Source organism: Nelumbo lutea, chromosome 4 (genome assembly GCF_056320005.1).
Source record: "Nelumbo lutea isolate HS-2025 chromosome 4, American lotus-T2T, whole genome shotgun sequence".
NCBI classification, from domain to species: Eukaryota; Viridiplantae; Streptophyta; class Magnoliopsida; order Proteales; family Nelumbonaceae; genus Nelumbo; species Nelumbo lutea.
The window spans coordinates 36,605,010-36,628,458 of NC_142687.1; the positions used below are offsets into that span (position 1 = coordinate 36,605,010).

At 42.2% G+C, this 23,449-nt stretch overlaps 1 long non-coding RNA gene across 5 annotated transcripts; it reads left to right on the top strand.

Annotated features, from left to right (window-relative positions):
- Positions 1–15,267: 15,267 nt before the first annotated feature.
- Positions 15,268–21,921, top strand: LOC148855216 (uncharacterized). Of its 5 annotated transcripts, none has more exons than XR_016112449.1 (9): positions 15,458–16,291; positions 18,133–18,333; positions 18,422–18,522; positions 18,605–18,714; positions 19,331–19,607; positions 19,761–19,835; positions 21,285–21,419; positions 21,522–21,686; positions 21,770–21,921. It is a non-coding gene; the product is annotated as an uncharacterized LOC148855216 (long non-coding RNA). The 5 variants fall into 5 exon arrangements; XR_016112450.1 differs by having other exon boundaries at positions 16,006–16,291; positions 18,185–18,333; XR_016112448.1 differs by lacking the exon at positions 18,133–18,333 and having other exon boundaries at positions 15,268–16,291.
- The last annotated feature ends 1,528 nt before the right edge of the window (positions 21,922–23,449 follow it).

Here is a 23,449-nt window from a genome sequence, read left to right on the forward strand (position 1 = left end):
CGTAAGGCTCGGGGTCTAAGGGAGAGCTCGGGCTCCTTGCGGGGAGTTTGGGCTCCTTGTAGGGGGTTCGGACCGCTGGTTCCTCCTTTCGGAGCTCGCGCCTTGGGTGTGCTGTTGTGCCGAGCTGTTGCCTTTGCCATGTGTTGAGTGGTTACGAGGTCAAGCCAAATCTCCCTTCATCAATTTCCCCCCACTCCTCGCGCAAAGGGACTTGCCCTGGTGCGGGGAGTTCGCGAGGTGGCGGATGGATTTGACCCGTACTTCGAATTGGTTTTGACTGACAGCGTGAAGTGTGCGTTCGTAAGGATTTTTCTGGGTTTCTCGAGCGCCAAAAAGTCGGGAAACGCGCCAATCCATCTATAAATGCTGACAGACGTGACAGTGCGCGTTTATTTCAAATTTTAAAAAATGCGCCGCTAGGAGACGTGACAGCGGGCGTCTTTTCAAATTTGAAAAAATGCGTCGCTGCCGCCTTTAATGCGAGGAGACGTGCGCAGGCGCTCTTTCAAAAGACGTGCGGCCAATCACATTTCAGTCTCAGGAGACGTGTGGTCAGCGTGGCTGTGGGCCGTTGGATTTGCTTTGATCAGAACCGTTGATTTTCGGTTACTATGAGTATAAATAGTGGGGGACCCCAGTCGCTTTTCATTGCCATTCTCCCGCGTTTTGCTTCTTGAGCTCGCATCCAAGTTTTTTAGCTCGCGTCCAAGTTTCCGTAGTTCGTTTGCCTTTTCCAGGTGAGTCTACTTTCTTCCTGGTACCCTTTTCCTCCTGATGTCTAGCTCGGACAGCTTAGACGATTTTTCGAGGGGTTCAGATGCAGGTTCTACGAATCGAGCTACATCCCCTGACAGCCTTAGTGGACCCGAGGTAGAGCTCGAGGAGGAGCTTGAACCCGTAGGCCGAGTCACCTCTGGTAGTTTGGCGCCCTCCTCCCGTCGAGATCGGACGTTAGACAAGTTTGGACCCTCGACCATGACGCTTGAGGGGCTTCACTCCCTTATTACCCATTTTAACTTGCCTAGGGAGTACACTTATTTTATACCCTCGAGTAGTTTCCCTTGGAAACACGGTCCTGATGAGATCGTGATATTCCGGGAGCAGCTCGTTGCTGGGTTGCACCTGCCTTTCCACCCCCTCATTGTCGAGGTTATGAACCACTTCGGCGTTACTGTCGGCCAGCTTCACCCGAATTCTATTCGTAACTTGGTGGGAACAATCTCCCTATTTTGCGAACAGATCTTGCCTTTAGACCTGGAGATCTTCTCTTCCATTCTAATGCTTAAGAAGCAAGCGGGTCCCCTTCTCGGGCATAGGCGGGCGTATTACATGTCTCCTCGCCCGGGTTTTAAGCTTTTACACGATCTTCCCAACAAGGTCCCAGTGTGGAAACGGGACTACTTCGGGGTGCGAAGTGCATTGGGGTGGCCATTCCAAACCGGGTGGGGGATGGCTGCCCCTGATGCCAATGTTATGCTTGATAAGGAGACGGCGAAGGGCCTCCGGCAATGGGCATGGCTTGGGCTAAAATGCCACCATTATCTAATGGTGGCTAAGCTCATCAAGGTCAGTCTGAGTTCGGGTAGGTTCTTTACTCAGAGGCTTGCCTTTTGTTGTTTTATTCTTTCGTTTTCCTGATGCCGAGCTCTTTTTGCAGGTGTGATGGACTCGGAGAAGACTCGTGGCGGGAACCTGTTTCACACCATGAAGAGGAGGAAGCGAGTCGCCAAGCGAACTCGTGCCGAGCTGCCCCGAGATGCGGAGCCCGAGGTACCAGACTACCCGTCAGTGGATCCGTTCAGGGAGCCCGAGATGGCCCCTCCAATGCAAGAAGCGGAAGGGGGCCCTTATGCCGAGGCTACTTACACGGGGCACCCGCTTACTTTGAGTCTGCTTATACGCAAGTTGGGCCTTCAGACTTGGGAGCCCAAGGTGAGTTCAAGAGCGTATTGTCGCCGAACCATGCTCTTCAGAAGAGTAGGGAGGCCATTTATCCTGAGGAGGTCGCAGCATGGACCGAGCTCCCTTTGAACCAGGTCGCTTGTCGTGCTGCCACTCATGCCATGGTGGTAAGTCAGCAATTTCTTGTTGGGCTCTTTGTTTTTATCTTTCTTGCTATCATTCTTTGATCATTTGTTATTTTTCCTTTTGGTAGGTGAATTCTTCTATCCATGCCTTGGCGGCCCAAGTAGAAAGGAGCTCGAGGCAGGCGCGAGCTGCGGAAGAGGATTCCCGTGCTGCCGAGGTGGCTTCTCGAGCTGTTGAGGCGGTTTCTCGCGCTGCACAGGCCACGCTGGCGAGGTCTTAGAGAGATACCGAGGCCATGAGAGTTGTGGTGAAGCATATGGCAGACCTGAGGCTGGATTTGCAGCATCAGGTTGAATACCTTCAAGAGGATATTAGGGAGCGGATACAGATCTTTTCTCAAGGCATCGAGGATGCCAAGAAGAAGGTTGTTGATGAATACATCGCCTCGTCGCGCTTTGATGACCTGATGGTGGGCTCGTACAGAAGGGGCTTCAAACTGAGCCGGTGGATGATCCGGAATACATACCCCGAGCTCGATATTAGCGCTATAACCACTTCGCACATTACTCAGGAGATGGCCAACGCTGCAGACGGTGAACCGGACTCTGAGGATGAGGCAGGACCTTCGGGTATCATTGAAGTGCCTTCTGATGATGAAGAAGTACCTCCGGGCCTGTGAGCTCGATATTATATGTGTGTGTATATATATATATTGGAAATCTACACTCATATTTTACAATGGAATGACTTTCTTTTGGTTAAGTGTTGGTCGCTCTCTCTCCCGAACTGACCATATTTGCCGAACTGACCATATGCCCGATCTGTTTTGCCCGGGTTACTGCACTCGTGCGGCCTGTTTTGCCTTCGCTTGCCTATGCCGGGGTCCTTGTTAGCTCGGCATTCTAGCCTTAAGGCTCTGGTAGCAACTTGGTCCACTTCGCTTGGTGATCTATAGATAGTATCGTCTCAAGTTAACGATGTTCCACGCTCGGGGTACTTGTTTGCCCTCTAAAGTTTCGAGCTCGTATGCCCCCTCGAGCGCTCTCTTTACTCGGTAGGGCCTTTCCCAATTCGATCCAAGTTTGCCCACACCGGGCTCGGGTGCCATGATCTTACGGAGAACCACGTCGCCAACGCGGAGGTTTCGATTCTTTACTCTGGCATTGTAGTACCGAGCTACTCTTTGCTGGTAGGCTGCAGTCCGGATGTACGCGAGGTCTCTTACCTCGTCCAATAGGTCGAGATTGGTACGTAACTCGTCTTCGTTTGTCTGATTGTCATATGCTTCAATTCATAGTGTAGGTATTTCGATCTCCGCCGGGATTACCGCTTCAGTGCCGTAGGTGAGGTTAAAGGGGGTTTCTCCTGTGGCGGTTTTTTTCGTGGTTCGGTGAGCCCATAGAACACTTGGTAGCTTGTCAGCCCACAACCCTTTAGCTCGGTCTAGTCGCACTTTCAATCCGCGGAGGATAGCTCTGTTCATTACTTCTGTCTGACCGTTTGCCTGCGAGTGTGCGACTGATGTGAAGTTCTGCCGAATTCCCATATCTTTGCACCATTCCTGAAACTTGATATCCCCGAACTACTTGCCATTGTCCGAGATCAGTACCTGAGGTAACCCGAAGCGACATACTATGTTCTTCCAAAAGAAGTTCTGTACGTTCCGGGCAGTAACTGTTGCTAGAGGTTCAACTTCTATCCACTTTGTGAAGTAATCTACCGCCACCACTAGGAACTTCCTCCCACCTTTTGCTGGTGAGAATGGCCCCAGGAGGTCGATGCCCCATTGCGCAAAGGGCCATGGACTGGTGAGGTGCTTGAGGTCGGCGGCAGACTGATGGTGGATATTGTTATGCTTTTGACACTTGTCGCATTTTCTGACGAGCTCGACGACCTCTGCCTTCATCGTTGGCCAGTAGTACCCTTGTCGAAGTGCCTTTTGGGTGAGGGCCCTGCCTCCCAAGTGTCCGCCGCACAGGCCTTCATGAGTGTCGTGGAGTACGAGCTCGACTTCGGTAGGTCGCAAGCAACGCAGGTAGGGGAGTGTGTAGGAGCGTCGGTACAGTCGTTCGTCTATTATGACGTATTTGGCTGCCTGGCGCTGCACCCTCCTGGCTGCATTGCGGTCCGCAGGGAGGGTCCCATCTAGCAAGAAGCTCGTGAGTGGGTCGATCCAGCTCGGCTCTGCTTCAAGGATGGGAGCGACCTCCTCTGCCCCACCGAGAATGCTAGGCCAAGGTAAGTCTTCTATGTACACGGTTCTCATGGTGTTGTGACTCGTGCTGGCTAACCGGGACAGGGTGTCGGCCTCAGTGTTCTCTGACCTCGGGATTTGCCTGATGAAGTGTGACTGAAAGTTGAGCAGAGCCTCCTTTACTTTTGCCAAGTAGGCGATCATAGTCAGCTTGTGTGCTTCGTATTCACCCATAACCTGGTTGACCACAAGCTAGGAATCGCTGCAGATAACTATGTGTTTTGCTCTTACCTTTTGCGCTAGGTTCAGCCCGGCTATCAATGCCTCGTACTCTGCCTCGTTGTTGGATGTCGTGAACTCAAAGCATAATGCGTATTCCAATTTCGTGCCACCCGGGCCGCGCAACACTATTCCAGCCCCGCTGCCCTGTTGGTTCAAGGAGCCATCTACGTGAAGGATCCATGGCTCCTCATCCCAGTTCGCGTTTGGCCTAAATAGGAGAGATGCCACCCTAGCTGCTACTTCACGGGGTTTGAACTCTATTGTCTTGGGAGCTCCGGGCTCACCCGTACTGGGGATATCGGGCTCGACCGGCCTAGGAACTTCGGGGCTGAACGTGCACTCGGCGATGAAATCTGCTAAGGCTTGGGCCTTAATAGCAGTTCGCGGCTTATACTGGAGGTCGTACTCGTTGAGCTCGATGGCCCACTTTGTCAATCGACCGAAAACCTTGGGCTTGAGTAGGACTTGCCTTAGAGGTTTATCAGTCAAGACGATGACAGTGTGAGCATGGAAATATGGGCGGAGTTTCTGAGCTGCAATTATCAGTGCGTATGCTATCTTTTCTATCTGCGGGTATCTCGCCTTTGCTCCCTGCAGAATTTTACTAACATAATAGATGGGTCGTTGGACCCGATCTACTTCTTTTATTAGTACCAAACTGACCACCTCGTCGCTTGCCGAGAGGTACAGTTCTATGACCTCGCCCTCCTCGGGCATGGTTAAGACCAACACACTAGCGAGGTAGTTCTTTAGCTCGTCGAACGCGAGCTGGCAGTCTCGGGTCCATTCGAACCCTTTGCCTTTGATTTCTTTTAAGAAAGGCAGACAACGGTATGCCGATTTGGACATGAAGCGGCTCAGAGTGGCTATGTAGCCGTTTAGCCTCTGAACCTCTTTTACTTTTCGGGGTGGTCTCATATCTAGGATGGCCTTTATTTTGTCTGGGTTGGCCTCAATACCGCGCCGGTTGACAATGTATCCTAGGTACTTACCCGAGGTGACACCGAAGACACACTTGTCTGGGTTCAGTTTCATGCTAAATTGACGCAGAATTTGGAAGACAAAATCTAAGTCTTGTATTAATTCCTGTGAAAACTGTGTTTTGACGACCTTGTCGTCTACATAACACTCTATTTTCATGCCAATTAAGGGCTGAAACAACTTATTCACAAGTCTTTGGAAGGTCGCCCCATCATTCTTCAGTCCGAAGGGCATGACCTTGTAGCAGTACAGGTCGAGCTCGGTTATGAAGGTGGTTTTTTCCTCATCGGACTGGTCCATCCTGATTTGGTTGTAGCCTGAGTAGGCGTCCAAGAAGCTTAGCAACTCATGTCCTGAGGTCGCGTCCACTAGGCGGTCAATTCCGGGGAGGGGGAAGCAATCTTTCGGGCAAGCTCGGTTCAGGTCGGTGTAGTTGACGCACATGCGCCACTTGCCATTCACCTTTCTTACCAGCACTGGGTTGGCTACCCAGTTCGGGTACTGAACTTCCCTTATGAAGTCTGCTGCGAGGAGCTTTTCGACCTCCTTGTCGACTGCCCTCCAACGCTTTGGGGCTAAGTTGCGTTTCTACGGTCTAATGGGTCTAACTACAGGGTCAGTATTTAGTTTGTGAGTTATAAGGCTGGGGTTAATACCGGGCATATCGGAAGTGGACCATGCAAAAATATCTAAATTTTGAAGTAAGAAACTCACCAGTTCGGTTCGTAGAGGTTCCTGGAGGGAAGCACCGATCTGTAGCATCTGAGTTGGGTCCATAGCTGAAGTTGGGATTGTGATCGTTTCTTCTGTGGGCGCAGCTCGTTCTTCGCCTTGCTCCGTAGATCGCTCCAGTTTGAGGTCGTCGACCACCTTGGTTTTTCCCTTCAGGGCGGCAACATAGCACTTGCGGGACTCGAGTTGGTCGCCCCGTGCTACCCCAACACCGAAGTCTATAGGAAACTTCATTGCCAAGTAATAGGTGGAGACCACTGCCCGTAGGACATGAGTGATTGGCTGCCCTATTATGGCATTGTATGGGGAGGGGGTCGCAACCACTAGGAAATCGTGGTTGAGTCTGACCGCACAGGGCCATGTGCCGACTTCCACAGGTACTGTTATTTTCCCGAGGGGCCTAACTTCCTCTCCGCTGAAGCCCACCAGGGGAGTGTTCGCGGGCTTCAATTCGCTTCTCTGCAACTAAAGCTGGTCAAACGCCGACTTGAAGAGAATGTCCGCCAAGCTGCCTGAATCAATAAGCACACGCCTGACTTCGAAGTCGCTGATCCTTAGTTTGATGACAAGCGCATCATCGTGGGGGTAGCGGACCCCTCGCGCAATGTCTTCCGTGAAGAAAATCGGTTCCTCCGTCTTTGGCCTCTTTGGAGGGTTCTGATCTTCTCGGGCAGCTTCGCGAACTGACGCCCGTGCTGCTGCTGAAGTGCAACCCGCGACTATCGAACCTCCCGTTATCATGTGGATGGTTCCCCGAACTGGCCTCTCTTTCGGAGGCTGTCTTTGCGGCGGTTCGGCCGGCCTGCGGCTGGACTCGGGAGCATCCTTACCGTGCTCTCCTTGCCGACCTGTCTCATTATTATTATTATTATTGCTATGCTGTACAAAATTTCTCAAGTACCCGCGACGGATGAGTCCCTCTATCTCATCCCGGAGATTATTACAATGCTCGGTACTATGATCGTGTTCTCTATGGAAATTGCAGTACAAGTTTTTATTTCTCTCGTTTGGGTTCCCTTTTAGGCGAGGTGGCCATTTTACGTATGGGGCATCTTTGATCATCATCAAGATCTCGGTCCGCCTTGTTTTTAAGGGTGTGTAGTCCGTCCGAGCTGCTAAGGGAGCTCGGAACGGCTGGCTCGGCTTCGTCTCCCGGGCTGGGTTTTTTCTTCTATCAACTGGGTTGGGGGGCTCGCCTTCCCTCTTCCTTTTCTTGATCTCGCTTTCAGTCCTTTGGTTGATCTCTTCCTCTGTTCTCATGAATTTATCCGCGAGCTTTAGGAATTCGGCTACGGTCGTGGGCTAGCTAGCTACCATGTGCCATTTGAACTCCTTGTGTGTTACTCCTCTCTTGGCCGCTGCGAGCTGCACCGCGGGGTCCAGTCGCGATATCTACAAGCACGCGTCATTGAACCGCTTGATGTAGTCTCGGATGGACTCTCCTTCCCTCTGGACTATTCTGAAGATTCTTTCCTCGGTTCAGGGGCACCGCTTGTTGGTAACGAAGTGTGCGGTGAAGACCTGCATGAACTGGGTCCAGTTTCTTATTGACCTGGGTGCCATGTTCCTATAACAAGTGCGGGCCACCCCCCTGAAGGTGGTGGTGAAGGCCAAGCACATGCACGATTCACTAGCCTTGGCTAGGTGCATTTGGGACTGGAAGGCATCGACGTGGTCATTGGGGTCGAAGGACCCATCATACTTTTCTAAAGGGGGGAGCTTGAAGTCTCTAGGCATGGGGACTGCAAGGAGTTCTAATGAGAGGGGGGAAGGAACTGAGAGAATAGGGGCAGCTTTTACCTCGTCCGAGCTTGTCTCTTCTTTACCTCTGAGCTCGAGAAGGACACAGGTGGCAGTTCGGCAACTTCGCCGGCGTCTTCATTGTTGAGTGGGCCTGGTACTGGCGCTGCTGGCCTCTGTGTTGCCGAGCTCGATGGGCCCAGACTGTTGGTAGTCTGCCGCTAGGACGCTGAATCGATTCTCTGTCAGCAGGAGCTTAGACTTGGAGTGCCGAGATACTGACTTGGCGGGCGAGGTTCCCGACCCGCCGGTGAGCTGCGAGGCGGGGGTGATTTTTCTTTCCCCTCGGCCTGGGGATGAGGCCTGGCTCTTGTGGGGGTTCTGAAGTTGGGAGGCTTCTCCTCGGTGATGGCGTCCATCCTGAGGGGAAGGATTAACCGGCTTTGGAGCAGGGTGCCGAGGTGGAAGCTGTGGTTGGTTCAGAGGCAGTTGGGGGAACTGTTGCTGATAGTGATACTGAGAGATGTGGTGCAGTACTTGGTGCTGCTGGAGCTGATGCTGGAATTGTTGCATTTGGGCTTGCATTGCATCAGGTCGTCAAACTGGTTTTGGCTGGTCGCCAGGGGGACAACAGTTGGTTCAGTAAAGGTTGTTTCGATAGGGAGAGGAAAGGGGACGCTCGTGGCAGGAAGGTTTACGGGCACCACTGTTCGTGGCACATTCAGGCTGGGGATCCCATCCACTGGAAGGGGGATGCTGAACTGTCTGATGCACACCACGGGGACTTGAAGTTGTTCCCCGGTGGTGTTCATCTCCGTGCCACGTCCGACATTGTTGGAAGAAGCCATGAGTGTTGGGGTTTTTTTGGAAAAAAAGGGTTATGAGAGTTTTAGAGGAAGGCTTTTAGAAGTGTTCCCACAGACGACGCCAATTGATGGTGCGCAATCCGGCCGGTCCTAGCTGTCAACTACCTTGCCTCTGACTGGAGCAACAGGTACCTGAAATGGAGAAGAAGGTGAGGAATCTCCAGGGAGGAACCCGACGAGATTGCTCAGAAGCTCAAGTTAGTATTCTCTCAAAGGCAAGATAAAACCAGATGGCGCAAAGTTCACATACCTCTTTCTTGAGGGGGGGGGGGGGTAGAGAGGCTTCTATAACCACTTCGCGCACTCACTCCTAAGCTTCTGTCAGGTCGGGTATGATTACCTCTGCGCTTCTGCCAGTTCGGGTGTCATCACCTTTGCTGGGGCAGAACCGCCACTGCTCTCTTTGTCGGAGCCGTCTCTGTAACTGAAGATGGCGGTGGCAGGTGGCCGTTGAAGTGCGACTGTCAAGCGTCAGATCCCAAGTCAGTTAGGTGCGCTGCCTCAGGATACAGACTCGTTCGGTGTCAGGTTCGATACGGTTGTTCAGTTTGGCGTCCTGGAGGCGAAGTGCTGGAGTGGTGTGCTGGGTGAAGTCTTGAGTTTGGATGGAGGTGTGGCCCGAACTGCCATGGGGCAGGCCAGTTCGGGTTGTTTCGTAAGGCTCGAGGTCTAAGGGAGAGCTCGGGCTCCTTGCGGGGAGTTCGGGCTCCTTGTAGGGAGTTCGGACCGCTAGTTCCTCCTTTCAAAGCTCGCGCCTTGGGTGTGCTGTTGTGTCGAGTTGTTGCCTTTGCCACATGTTGAGTGGTCACGTGGTCGGGCCAAATCTCCCTTCATCAGGGTTGTTTGGCAAGTCTTTTTGGTAAGATCTTCTAGTAGCTCTGACAATCAAAAGACACATTGATTTTTTTGCATGAAAATCTAAGTAGCCCGAAGCTAGTTTGGCTACCGCGTGTCTTTCTACATGTCTTTCCTTATGAGAATAAAGCGAGAAATATGCGAAAAGCTCCATTTGGAGCTTCTCAAAATCAGCCCAAAATGGGTTGCTCGTGTCTTTACGATGCATGGTGTGCTCAGGTTGCATCGTCAAACACCTAGGACACCAGTTTAATAATTTATATTTTTTCAATTCTCAAAACTAAATAAAGAACGTAGTTTAGTGGTGAGGAAGGGGTCGAATCCTTAGGGAAGTAAGGTTAAAAGTTATTATTTTGTTTTGGACAAATAAGAAAAAGAAAACAGATTTGGAATTTGTAAAAAATAAGGAAAATAAAATTTATTAAAGATAAAATTAAATCTCCAGAATTGAAAAAGACGAGAAATTAAATAAAAATGAAATTAACAAGAAAATAAACAAAATTATGCAGAAATTCGGATCCAGTGGCAATAGCTTTTCAGGAAGACAAATTGTAATCCGTTCCTCCTCCGTCAGCCCTTGAACCCCTCGAGACACCTTAGCGTTGAACTGGGCGAATTCAGATCTACAAAAGACAAAGAAAAACAGGAGTTAAATCAAGCCAAAATCAAAATTGTAGAAATTAAATTGCTAGAAAAACTGAATAACAAAAAGAAAGAAAATAAAACAAAATAAAAATGGTAGATCAGCTCTAGTGGCGGCAGTTGCAAGTTGGACGAACTGCTTATAGGAACTCCTCTTGACAAGCACTGGGCATCCTCCTTCTTATAACCCTTGAACCCCTCAAGAAGCCTTGGCCTTGTGAGATAGGCTAACTAACCCCTTCTCCAGGGCCCTTGGGGTCCTTTTTATAGAGATGGGTGGACAAAACTAGGATTAGAGAGAAAGAGAGGGGCGGCTAGTGGGTTTTTGCAAAAAATGGGTGCCTCTAGGGTTTAGGAATGGAGGGTTAGTATTTAAGCTCATATGATTGAATGGTGGAGATTTGGGTGCCTAGGACTGAAAGGTGGAGATAAAAAGGAGTTAGGTGGCACCCTAAAATGGAGAGGGGAGATTGCAAGGTGAAGATCTAAGGGTATGAGAGGTTGCTAAGGCTTGCTTGGATGGTTGAGATTAAATGTTAGGGAGGAGTGGAATGTGAAGATTTAGTAGTTAGAGGCAGATAGGGTTTGTTAGAGGTGAAAAGAATGAGTGGGGAGACGGCCTAGGGTTTGCTAAGGAGAGGGGAGTATGCTAATACAGTAGGAGGGGTGCCTTTATGGGTTTAGCAGATAGGAGGCGCCCTCCTGTGCTTAGTTTTTCATAGAAACACTCCCTCTCTCGGTTGGAATTCTCACCAGCTTCTCAAAATTTGCAGAAAACTCTATAAATTTTCCAGTTTTTATCCAGAATTTGCATAGAGACCCTCAAAAGTCACAATATTGAATTTAACCAGAAAATGATACAAATTAGTCTGTCGAAGGTCTAAAATACCCCTAAAATGATGCCCTTAAGGCATCAAAATATAGAGTTATCAATGCACTGACTTTTGGTGACTAGATTTGTAATGAACCAAATGGAAAAAGACTGTGGTGCGGTTTGCCTAGATTGTAAACAAGTGAGAGACCACACAGAAAGACACGCCAAACGGGACCATATGTAAAAGCTCACTACGTCTTTTGATTCTCAGATTTTCTTCAAAAAAGACTTGTTAAAAGACACGATCGTTATTGTTTCTTGTCCATGTCTTTGCCATGTTCCTGTTGTATCTTTTCTTGGCTTTGATGATATGTGTGTGTATTCTACAAATTATTGTCTTTATTTTATTTATTTATTTATTTTTGAATATGATATTGTGCAGTTTGTTGCTGCATTTGCATTTTGTAATGTGAAAATCTTTAGGATGTGTTTGGTTGCATTGCAATTTTATTTGAATTAGTACAAATGCATGGGAATGTAAATGAAAAAAAGGTAAATTCTGGTTTAATTTTGTTTTGGGTTTTACTTTATTTTGCTTCAGGTTTTATGTTATTTATTTGTATTGCAATCAAACAAAAGAAAGTTAATTTTAAAATAAAATAAATCATAGTTTGCACTAAAATCATTTGCATCAATGCAAATAAATCAATATTGCAACCAAACACAACCTTAGAAACATAGTAAGAAATCAAAGGGTTTTTCTTTGCCTATTAGCTCTTCATGACTTTGGTAGTTGGTTGGAGGAACTTTTATTTTTGGATAAATCTATGATACCAGGAAGACATGATACTAGAAGAGCTTTGACCGATTAAAGCACCTGTGAATTTTGATGAATACCCATTTAATTGTAACATTGTTTAGGGTATAGAAGATGGTACTATAAAGTTTTCGGTGGAATTTGGGTCTATTCAACAAAATGTTTTGAATTACTTAAACAAAAAATATTGTAGATGGTTGAAGTAAAGCACTAAAATAGTAATTGTTACTCCTAGTAGCCGGTTATAACTATCATTTTAAATATAATTTTCCTTTGTTTGCAAAGGCATTTTCAGGTATCAAAAAATAAAAAAACAAAAGGCATCTTCAAGCATAGCATTCATAACAAGGCCACATTTCAATGATCTTAGTATAACCATTCCATTTGGTAATGCTGGTTCAACTTTAGTGTTGTTTTAGTGTTGTTAAGGTAGAAGTTTTGACGAAAGTTGCACTAGGGTTTTGGGGAATGGGTTATTCTTAGGGATGAAAATTTCATAAGAATTGAAAGGTATCTAACCTTAATATTATCCAAACCCAATTATATTTATTGTGAATGCCCACTCCCTATACCTGAGTATAAATCCATCCTTGTCCTTGTATCCCCTTGTAGGCATCTTTAGCACTAACCTACTACATCATTTCTACTTAAAAGGGGGGCATAACATTTTACTTATGTGATGTAAAATTTGGCTAAATGTTCAAAGTATTGAAAAATGCGAAGAATATTGAAGAGGTAATTTATAGACTTGTATTTGAATTATGGATAGGGTTCGGATATACATGGATATGGTGAAAAAATTAAGACGCACATAGACACACCATAGAAATTCAAATATATGTAATCTATAACTCTAACAACTTTATGCATATGAAATGTGTATTTTAATAATTTATAACTATGTGAACTATAAATCTCATTAATAATCATATAAAAGGTTACCAATTTTAAAGTAAACAAAGTTTAATAAATAGTAGTGATGTCATAGTAGAAAATTGCATTCTCTGATGAAATAGTCATCCCAAAAAGTCTCTTAAATGGACAATTGAAATTTGAGGCAAGAGAAGTTAGAGCTAGCTTTTTATACTTTAATATGCATAGATATAATATGGTTACTTGTCAATGCTAATTTACTAAGATACCATGGTGTGTTAAATAAGGTTAGTCGTGGAATCAATAGTAGTAAATGAAGTGTTAATTAGAGTCAATTATGCTGAGTTTAATGGCAAGGATTGAAATATTGATACGTCCGATAGTTGATATGAATGCTTATCAATCTGCATCGCTTTGTATGAGCCAAAATTCAGCAATAGAGACCGATATTCTATTACATTAAATAATAATATATTAATTGTTTACAAAAATAAAAAAATTAGAAAATATTTGAGAATATAATATTAAATAGAACCTATCAAATCTACAAATTAATACTTGTATCAAAAAATGGTTTTTAATTTTAAAAAAATTATAGACACAAAAATATTAATAATCGAATAATTATTTTAGTAATTAAAAATTTGCATATGATATGTATCTAGAATTTTTAACAGATTTGATGTATTATAAATTGAAATTGTATATTTTTATAAATTATGAATTGATATTTTAATTTACATTTGAAATTTTAATATTTGGTTGACTTTTTATTAATGTAAAAAAGTAAAAATAGTAAAATAGAAATTAATATTTGGTGCCAATCATGTAACTCTAACCTCCACAATGGTTTAGTAATGTGACTATGTTAGACCTCCATTTGTGGAATTTGGTGCAGATCCAGAGAGAAAACTATCAATGATCTATCGATTTATCATGATGTTAGGAGAAGCATTAATTCATCTTCTTTCTCTCCACAGGAAGTGGAGTTCCTCTCTCTCTCTCTCTATCTCCTTTCTTCTTTTTATTCTTCTTCTTTTCCCTCCTTCTCCCCTTCCTCTTCCCTAATGTAGTAGGAAATTTGGGTGTTCCATATTCATACCAAAATAAGAGCTACTAGTTAGGACCCATGCAATGCATGGGCTAAATTTATAAGCAAAATTAAGGACAGAGTTATATGACGTTTCCAATTAATTGATGCCCATTTAAGTCCAATTCAAGTATTATTTTTGGAGTTATGTCTAGTTTACCCAATCACAATCTAAATTGTGCTTTAGTGAGTGGCTAATTTCCTATGCTTTGGATAAATTTGTATTATTTTTTTGTATCTTAATGCTATTTTTTTATTAATTTTTATTGGTTTATTATTATTTTCATATTATTTTTAGATAAATTTATAAAAATAACTTTATTTTATAACAACTCTATAAATTACCATTGTGTTTTGACCCAAACAAAGGCCTCCCCTATGGTTTTGAAAAAAAAAGTGCAAATACCTCATTTCGGGCTTTTTAGTAACAAAGATATTAAATCTACAAAATTTCAACTTTACCCTTTCAAAGGTGTCCCCTATAGTTTTGAGAAAAAAATGCAAATACCTCATTCCCCTTGGCTTTTTAGTAACAAAGACATTGAAGCTACCAAAATACTTTTATCATTGTCAAGGCATTATTATACACAATTTAAAATTTCAACATTACCATCCACTAATTTATTTTTCCAAACAACTTTCAAAGAGCAACTCTCCATACTCTTCTTGTACAAAGTAAGGGAAAAAGGCTGAAGTGAAGTAAAAGTAAGCAAATCTGTTTTTTTTTCGAAGTATTTTAGTAAATTTACATGTGAAATAAATGAAGTTGGTTAAAGGTAAATTTGGTATTTTAAAAAACACTAATGCATTATGTAAATATTTTTTATTTGGAATGCTAATGAAAGGAAGGTATTTGCACTTTTTTTTTTTTTGAAACAATAGGAAAGATTTTCATTAAGGTCAAAACTAGGGGAGTTTCAAAGGATTATAAGAAAACCCAAAGAAGTTTTTATAATTTCCCCATTTCTAAGTGGAATTTAAGTTGATTTAGCTGCCTATTTTATTTCCATGCTGGGATCCGATAAAATGGTACATATGAACTTTGAACTAATCAAAATCAACCCATGCATTTGACTTTTTAGTGGTTGATCAGAACAATGTTTTAGGATGTAGTTGTATCTAATAAAAAGTTAGGTATTTTCAAAAATTTGTTGCAAAAAATAAGTGTGACTATGCTCAAATGGCAAATAATAAGCATATGAAGATCAACAAATGATTGACCTCCAAAAGAAACCTTAGGCATTCTTTGAATGATCGTCGATGGTCGGAAAGGGTGAATACTCCATTTGAGCAAAACCTCCTAAGGCGGCGGTATAACCGCCACCACAAATAATGCTGAATTGGCGGTTTCATAAAAGACCGCCGTTTAGAACTTTGAACTGGATTTGAACCGGTCCATGGACTAAAGAAAAACTGCAAATAGGGGAATTCCGCGTTGTTCTTCTCCTTCGCGCCTAGCATTTGAGTCCCAAGAGCGGGAATCTAAATAGAGAGGGGATCATGCTCGCCTCAACTTCCCCAAGTTCTTTCTTCGCAGGGATGGTGCTGGCATTGCTCCATGTTCATCACCCCCAACTCCCATTGCAGATCCTCACCAACCCAGCAACAACCATTGCCGCCTCAGCCTCATTCGGAAGCTCAACATGTGGAGACTGCACCCATGCCTCCCAACTATCCAAGCATTGATGATTCAGAGAAGCCTAATTTTTAGGGCAATTCTCCTGTCGGAATGGGATTGGAATCGAGTGGAGTAATGGATGTTCAGGCTCTAGCATCAGCTTCCATAACCGGGGAAGGGATTTCTGCATCTTTAGAGTTGGTATGGAGAGACATGCAAGAGGCCTGGTTCAATGCCATACTAGGTAGCTGGGGTCCAGGTAGCCCTGTTTGGGACGATATCGGCCCCACAAATAATCTACTTCTACAGTCCCATCTTTCTATACCCACCTCTCGTCAACAGGAATTTCAAGCCATTGATTTTCAAAATCAACCCGAAAGCCCAACTCCTTCTCCCTCTTAATCTTGTTCCATTTGGCCATTTGGAAGGATGGAACCTGACTTTTGTTGGCTCATCCCTCCAGACTCGACTCCAGTCATCAATTCTTTTCCATCTCCATTATGTTCAAATTAGAACATCCTTTGAGTTCTCTCACAAGTTGTAGATTTTTTAACAAGGACAGCCCGTGATTTCTTAGGAGTTCTGTTAGTTTTTCTTATTAGAAGCCCAGTTCATGCTTTTTCTTCTTCTCTTTTTCCCTCTTTGTCGATGTCAATACACCCCCCTGCCCCCCTCAAACCCCCTTAACTGGAGAAGACATCATTCAAAGATCTCATCGACGATCTCCTCGTCATTCTTGCTTCCTTGTGCGTTTCCAAGGTAAAAACCATTTTTTCTTCTTTTCTTATCGACGACTCTTTTTTATTGTGCCATAGAATTTGCAAAGGTTTCCTTTTCAAACTATAAGGATTTCATTTATAATTCTGCCTCTTTACGGCCATAACTTTGTTCATGAATCCCTATAATTGATTTAGAAATGAAGACATTATGTACTAATGGGAATATATGAAGGCTTGAACTTATTATCAGATGATTTGTTCTCTTTATATGCATGATGACATACGTGTCTTTGCTTTAAAAGTATGTGTTATATTTCCCTGTAAATGAATTTGACTGCACTTATGGAATTCAAGTCTCTCATTATGTACACCATTGAATTTCATATTGTTTATCTAGATAATTTCATATTGTACATCACTACACTAGTACCAGAAACATGTTATTGTCCAAAAACAAAAAGTTTAAAACTATACGTTTTAGAATAACTGAACAACAGAAAGTTGAAGAAAATAATATGTGGCCAAACAAATTCCAGAGAAATTCTAATTAGATACTCAAGGAAGTTGTGGAAAATGTATTTATTTTTAAATTAATTACCAAACTAGCTAAATGAAGGAGTTGTTAGGGTGCTGGGAGTTACAAGGCCTGTCAAAGAGTGCTAGCGGCCTGTGGGTGTGCATTCTGGCTGCTGTGATTTACTGTTTGGGTAAAAATGGCTCTTTCACATTATTTTCAAAGATCCAAAAGAGCTGATTGCCATTTCCTATGGAAAGATCTCTGTGGTCTTGGTTGTAAAGGGAATTCAGGTCTCTCAGCTAGGGGCTAGGCTGAACTCTAGGAACTTCTGGCAATTGTAATGTTGTTTCGATCTAGCTGTTCCTTTTCTGAGTGATGTTCCTTGGGGGCATCCTATTGTACGTTTATTACTAAATTAATAAAATCACCTTACTTTTCAAGAGAAAAAAACTAACTAATGATTGATTACTATGATGACAAGAATGGAAGAAGGACTTGGTAAAATGTACCTCAAATACATGTGTCAGCATCTATTATAATGTATAATTTTTATTGATTTGAATATACTTTGAAGCAATTTGAAAAATTTTTCATTTCTTTTTTGCATTTTTATTTGAGTCAAATGGTAGGACTGGATGAACAGACTACTGAACCTTGACCAAGTGACCAAAATTATTTTGTGTCCAATATGAGTTTCACAGCATTGACACACAGTATTGGACAAAAGCAATGACAAAATAGATGAAAATAGTCAAATTGGTATTGGTTTAGAATATTACAAGTATGTCAAACACCCTAAGAAGTTTAAGCTGGCCTCAGCCACCTCCAATCCCTTGTTACATGTATTCCTTCCACATTGAAGAAATACATTCATGTAGTTGTAGCAGAAAAATCATGTGGAAACCATTTTAAGGGAGAGAGGTACCCTGTAAAACTTACTCCCAACCTCTCCCCTAAGCAAGCTATTTCCCAATAAACAAGATAATCTTGGGATCCATCTAAATATGATTTTCAATCTGGATGTCAAAGACCTAGGGGCCATTTGATAACAACTGACATGGCTGAAATGAATGGCTTTTTTGATTCCCTCTTTTAATAAAATCACCATTTATCAAAAAAAAGGAAGAGCTGGATAGCATGTTGAGTTCATTTCTATATCTTACATGACTATTTATCCACTAAAACACAGTACAACAATAATTCAATTCAGCCATTGTGTTTGTTATCAAACGACCCCCTGGCCTCTATGATGAGATGATATAGGAGCCATGTGCCAATATGCAGTTTCCTTTGCAATCCAATTAATAATCACATTGATGCCCTAATCAATAACCACTTACTGATCTCAAGTTGAGTGTCTAAAGTATTAACAGGCTCTCTATCATGGTTGAATCCTCAAATCCAATGGGTCTATAGGAGGTCTTACAATAAATGGAATTGGCAAAGTATTAGCAAGTTCCTGTACTTGGAATCAATCAATGTGGTGGGGTCCCCCTCCCCAAGATGCAATCAAGTTAAACTTAGATGGATGTTCTATTCAGATACCAGGTGCTCCAATTTCTAAGGTGGTGCTTCTAGAGCTGACTAATAACAGGAAACATGATTACATTCAAATTGGGTCCCCCTTTAAGTCTGAGTTTCTTCTAATTGCAGGCATACACGAGGTGACCATTCAAGATGCTCAAGCACGCACTCACACTTTAAATCGGTACAATGCAATGTGGAACAAGCTCATACCAGAAAGTTCAACTATTGTAGGTTCTTTACAGCTTATTGAACTTAGAAATGACTAAAAGCGATGTAATTGATGAATTAGTATTGACTGCATTCTTTCAGGACAAGTAATCTGCTTCCAAGCTCTTGAATGCATCAGAGAAAGAGCAGTTTTACCGCTAGGTTGCGTCAACAGCTGAATCTGGATGGGACTTTAGTACTAGATGGATGAGGTGAAATTCATTTATCACTTTCCATTGTGAAATTAATTTGTTTTCTGCGGTACCTAAAATCACGTTTTCTGTATGTTGATGTATAATGCACCAATGACAACTAAGATCTAGGATGGTGTCTTATTGTCTTATTTTTATTATTAGAGATACAGTAAAAGGTATACTTATTTATTTATCTTTGAAGCAAGGGTGTCAATGGACTGGGTTTGGGTTGGACCCTTTCAAATCAAAATCAATTTGAATGGGTTGGAAAGTCCAATATACATTGAATTTGACCAGTCCAAATTTAATGATCCAAAGTATTTATTGGATTGGACCTGGTCCATCTATAATGATTTATATTGGATTGGGTTGGGTTTATCCAATTTCTAGTCGATTGATAGTAGATCAGAGTAGAGGTGCCAATGGACTAGCTTTGGGTTGGATCCAATCAGAATTATTATCAATTTGAACAGGTTGGACATTCCAATAAGAAATGTTGAATTGGACCACTCCAGATTATAGTCCAAAGTATTTTATCGGATTGGATTGGGCTGGTCCATCTGTAACGGACTCATATTAGACCAGGTTGGGTTGAACCAATATCCGGTCCATTGACAGTTCTATTCGGCTGCAGGTAATTTAGCAGTGAGAAAGAGAAAATGCGTAGGTTTTTGGCTTTTTTGACATCATACCGTGGTTGCTGATAGCTTAGCTAGTTAGCTATAACACTTTAGTTTGGAGAGGAAATGATACCTGTGCTGGTCATTATGTTGTGACGCAAGAGTACCATAGTGGCTACGAGCCTGGCAAGATGCTATTGCCTATTAAGTTCAATACAAGAGTCGGTTGATCAATTGGAAATGGAGCCTGAATCAGCTGTCTACTATGCTGTGGACTGGATTGTATTCCTAGTAAGCTCAGGACATTTGTCCATTATTTGTATAGCTCTTCTCTCTCTCTCTCTCAATTCAGGTTGACTAGTTAGTCCATCTCTCATTTCCTTTCTTTCTCTAGAGATTTGATTAATTTTTATTCCTAACTATGCACTGGTTCTATTTTTACAGGAGATGATTGTGTATTTATACAAACTGGGTGTTCCAATGTTCATATTCATCACATCAACTGTGACATGGTATTAGGTAATAAGTTTACATACATACTCTGAAGGAACCCGGATACAACTCCAATTTGATTACACTACAAGAAAAACGGTCATTCATCTTTGTTACAATTTAGCCTGATTTGAGATGAAATGGACGGTGAATAGGTGAAAATAATGGAAAACATGAATCTTACTCCAGTATATAGGCAGTTTTAACAATCATATGTTTAAATTTCTATTGATTAGTTCTAACAATATTTATAAATGGAGCAGTCCAGGTTTTTTTTTTTTTTTTTTTTTTTTATCAATGTTACATGGTCTTAGATTAATCTTTGATTTATAGAAAGAAAATTTTTTATGTTCTACTACAATAGTTCAGATTGAAGTTCAACATGTTTTTTTATGGTTCTATTTTGAAACAATGGGTAAGATGTTCAAATTGAAGTTCAAGTACAATACCATAGAGAAACAGAGCAACCCTGTTTCTCTTAAATCTATTGCTGAACTTTACACTTCTAGTGGAAGTACAGTATTTTCATTAATGAACTTTAGCATGGGTGACTCAATTACCAAGGAAAAGTGGGGGGCGAGAGAGAGAGATTGTTGCCTGGTTGGATCCAAGGTTGGGACATCATCCAAAAGTTCTATAGGATTTTTTTTTGCAGAATTGTAATTGCTAGAATACCAAAAAAAGTTAATGGGTAGACTTGGTAGAGAACCCAAAATAGAGGGTGGATGGAATTCTCGAAACTCTTTATTTATTTCCTTATATCTTGGCAAATATAAAAATAGAATTTGGTTTGTGATGCTGTAAGTTTGTTACTAAAATGACAACATGATTGTAGCCACACAACTAAAATATGATTGTCATCTCCATGGTACAACCCCCATCCAAGTATGAAAGATGTTTGAGATGCGTGGCTATAAATTTCGCCTTCAGCATTAGTGGGCAGTTACTTGCTTTAGGAAGCTTTGATGGGCTTATCCAATAAGTATGAGGCATAACTTCAGGTAGTCTAAACTCTCAAGTGCACACTTTTAGTCTTAATCTGGTAATGCTTCAAAACAGACCTGTTTGTAGTTGTATGCATTTCATGCTTGGTTGGTTGGAAAGTTTGTTACTATGGAACATGGAAGAGGAGAATGCGTAGAAGCTTGTCATGTGAATGCTAATATAGACAGGGTACATTACTTGTTTTGACATAGATAAGGCAAATACTTTATATCTTCCCTGAGGTTTCAGTCAAATACTTGTGCAAATACTTGTGCAAATACTTGTGCATAGTTCACCAACCATTGCAAGGACCATCCATGACCATGTATTGATTTACTGAAATATACACTTTGTTAAACTAAGAGAGTGAAGCTAGAAAAAAAAATGAAGCATAATTAAGTTTTACATCTCTTTCTCCTCACTTAGTGCACACCTTATTGACATGCTCCTTGAAGATAATCAGATGGTGAAATTATTTTGTTTTCTCTACAGGTATAATTTACGGGGATTTGAAACCCAAAAATATCCTACTCCAGAGCAATGGGCATGTAACATTGATAGATTTTGATCTGTCACGTTTGACATCTTGCAAACCTCATCATATGGTGTCTTTTGGTCTATGCTGTTGTATTTTTCTAGTCTCTTCAATCATACTGCATAATGAATCCATTTTCTTTCGAATAAGAAAATTTCTTGTACTCAGTTTTAATGGGATATTTATAAATGCAGGGTTTGCATCTGGACAACATTCTTGTTGTTTTTCCTTGCCATATTCAATGCTTGCACTGTGATCACTAGATTTGGAAGAATTGCTTGGGAAAATTTTGGCATGTTAATATAGAGTTGTACTATGAGGGAAATGCATGAATGGGCCCATTTTAATATTTTGCTCTGGTAAATATCTATTTTTATACATTTTTCTATTAATATATTATTTATTTTACATTTTCTAACAATTTACATGTTATGATTTTCAGGTTTGATCATTATGTTAAAGTGGATTTGAATTGGAAGATGTGCTATATTATTTGACAAATTGATTTTTTTTTTGAAGTCCTTGTATTTTTTATGTCAATTGGATATTGTATTTGAACAATTCTTTTGGAAATAATAATAAAAATTTATTTTTTTTAATTTAATACATTATTTTTTTTCAAATTACATTTTTATTTAAGTTACTTTATATATCAATTGTCATGAGATTTTCGCTAAGTAGGTATTAAAGTGAAGAATTAGTAAAAGTGCTAGTGCAAAAAAAAAAAAAATCGGAATAAACTTGATATAAAAATATAAAAAAAATGACCGCTGGCTTTGCCATATATAGTCTAAGCCAGCGGTCCAAACCACCGCCTTATTAACGCTAACTTGGCGGCTCCGATAGACCGCCGCCTTAGAGCAACTTGAACCACCTGCGACCAACCATCAAAGGTGGTGGTCATTTTAACCTAAGCCGGTGGTCCTGGTCTAAGCTGGCAGCTTCTTAGTGGGCGGACGCATGACTGCGGCCTTAGACCTAAGCCGGTTTTGACCTTTTTCCTTGTAGTGTAAAGGCCATGGACTACTAATTAGCATCAAGAGAACGACTCGCTAGTGATCTATGTTCTAATATTTTTAACACCAATCACACCCTTAGACTAGTTAAGCCATATCTTTTTTCATATAGTCAGCTAAAAGTACTCTTATTGCAAGGCCTTGTATTTGAGGGGCCAACTCCAAGGGGTCACCACAAGTGCCTTGATGGATTTCTTTGAATATGTGGTTTGCCTTATCTTGGTTGAGACGCTTGAGGTAATGTAGGGAGTGGGGCCTTCTAGAAGGTTCCCCTCTAATGATGCAGTAACGAGCAGCTTGGTAGATAAGGCTAGAAGCCTTAGTTTTATCTTTTGGAGTTTGTCGATATGAAGGATAGGGTGCTTCCAACTTGGCTCGATATTTACTAGCAAGTTCTCTGGAAATGGCTAGCTCATCCATGATCTCCATGGTGAACATAAATTCTTTGAAAACTTGGGCATCGGTAGAAACATCTCTGCTCCTCTTTTGTTCTTCCTCAATAACATTGAGAAGTTCTCTCATCTCTTATATTAGAGTATCCACGTATTCTTCCCACTTGTTAAGTTTTGGGGACTGATTGCACCTATCCTTAATTAAGATTCAGCATGGGAGACTGTTGAGAGAGGTGGTTGTTGTCCTAATTGATCCTTGGTCAATACTTGCACCTTGGAGAGCTAAGCATTTTGGGTGTGCTATTGCGATTGGTGCTCAGAGTAGTGTGGGGAATGTTTTGAGCAGCAACTATGTTGGTTTTATCCTTCCACCTAGGGTTTTCATCAAAAGCTGAAAATTTGAAAAATTGAACCTAATCAATGAAACTGAACAAAAAATTGCAGTATAACAAACCGATTAGTTCAGTTTCAATTCAGTGTTTTGGAAAAATTAAAGGCATCGGTTTGGTTTTATCTAACTAATATGAAAAACCAATGATTAACCAAATGGATCGGTATGTGTAAGGGTGGCAATGAGTCAAGTTTTTCACAAGCTATTCGATGTTGGATATGTGTAAGGGTGGTATGTGTAAGGGTGGCAATGGACTGGTGAGGTACTTGAGGTCGGCGGCAGGCTGATGTTGGATATTGGCATGCTTCTGACACTTGTTGCAT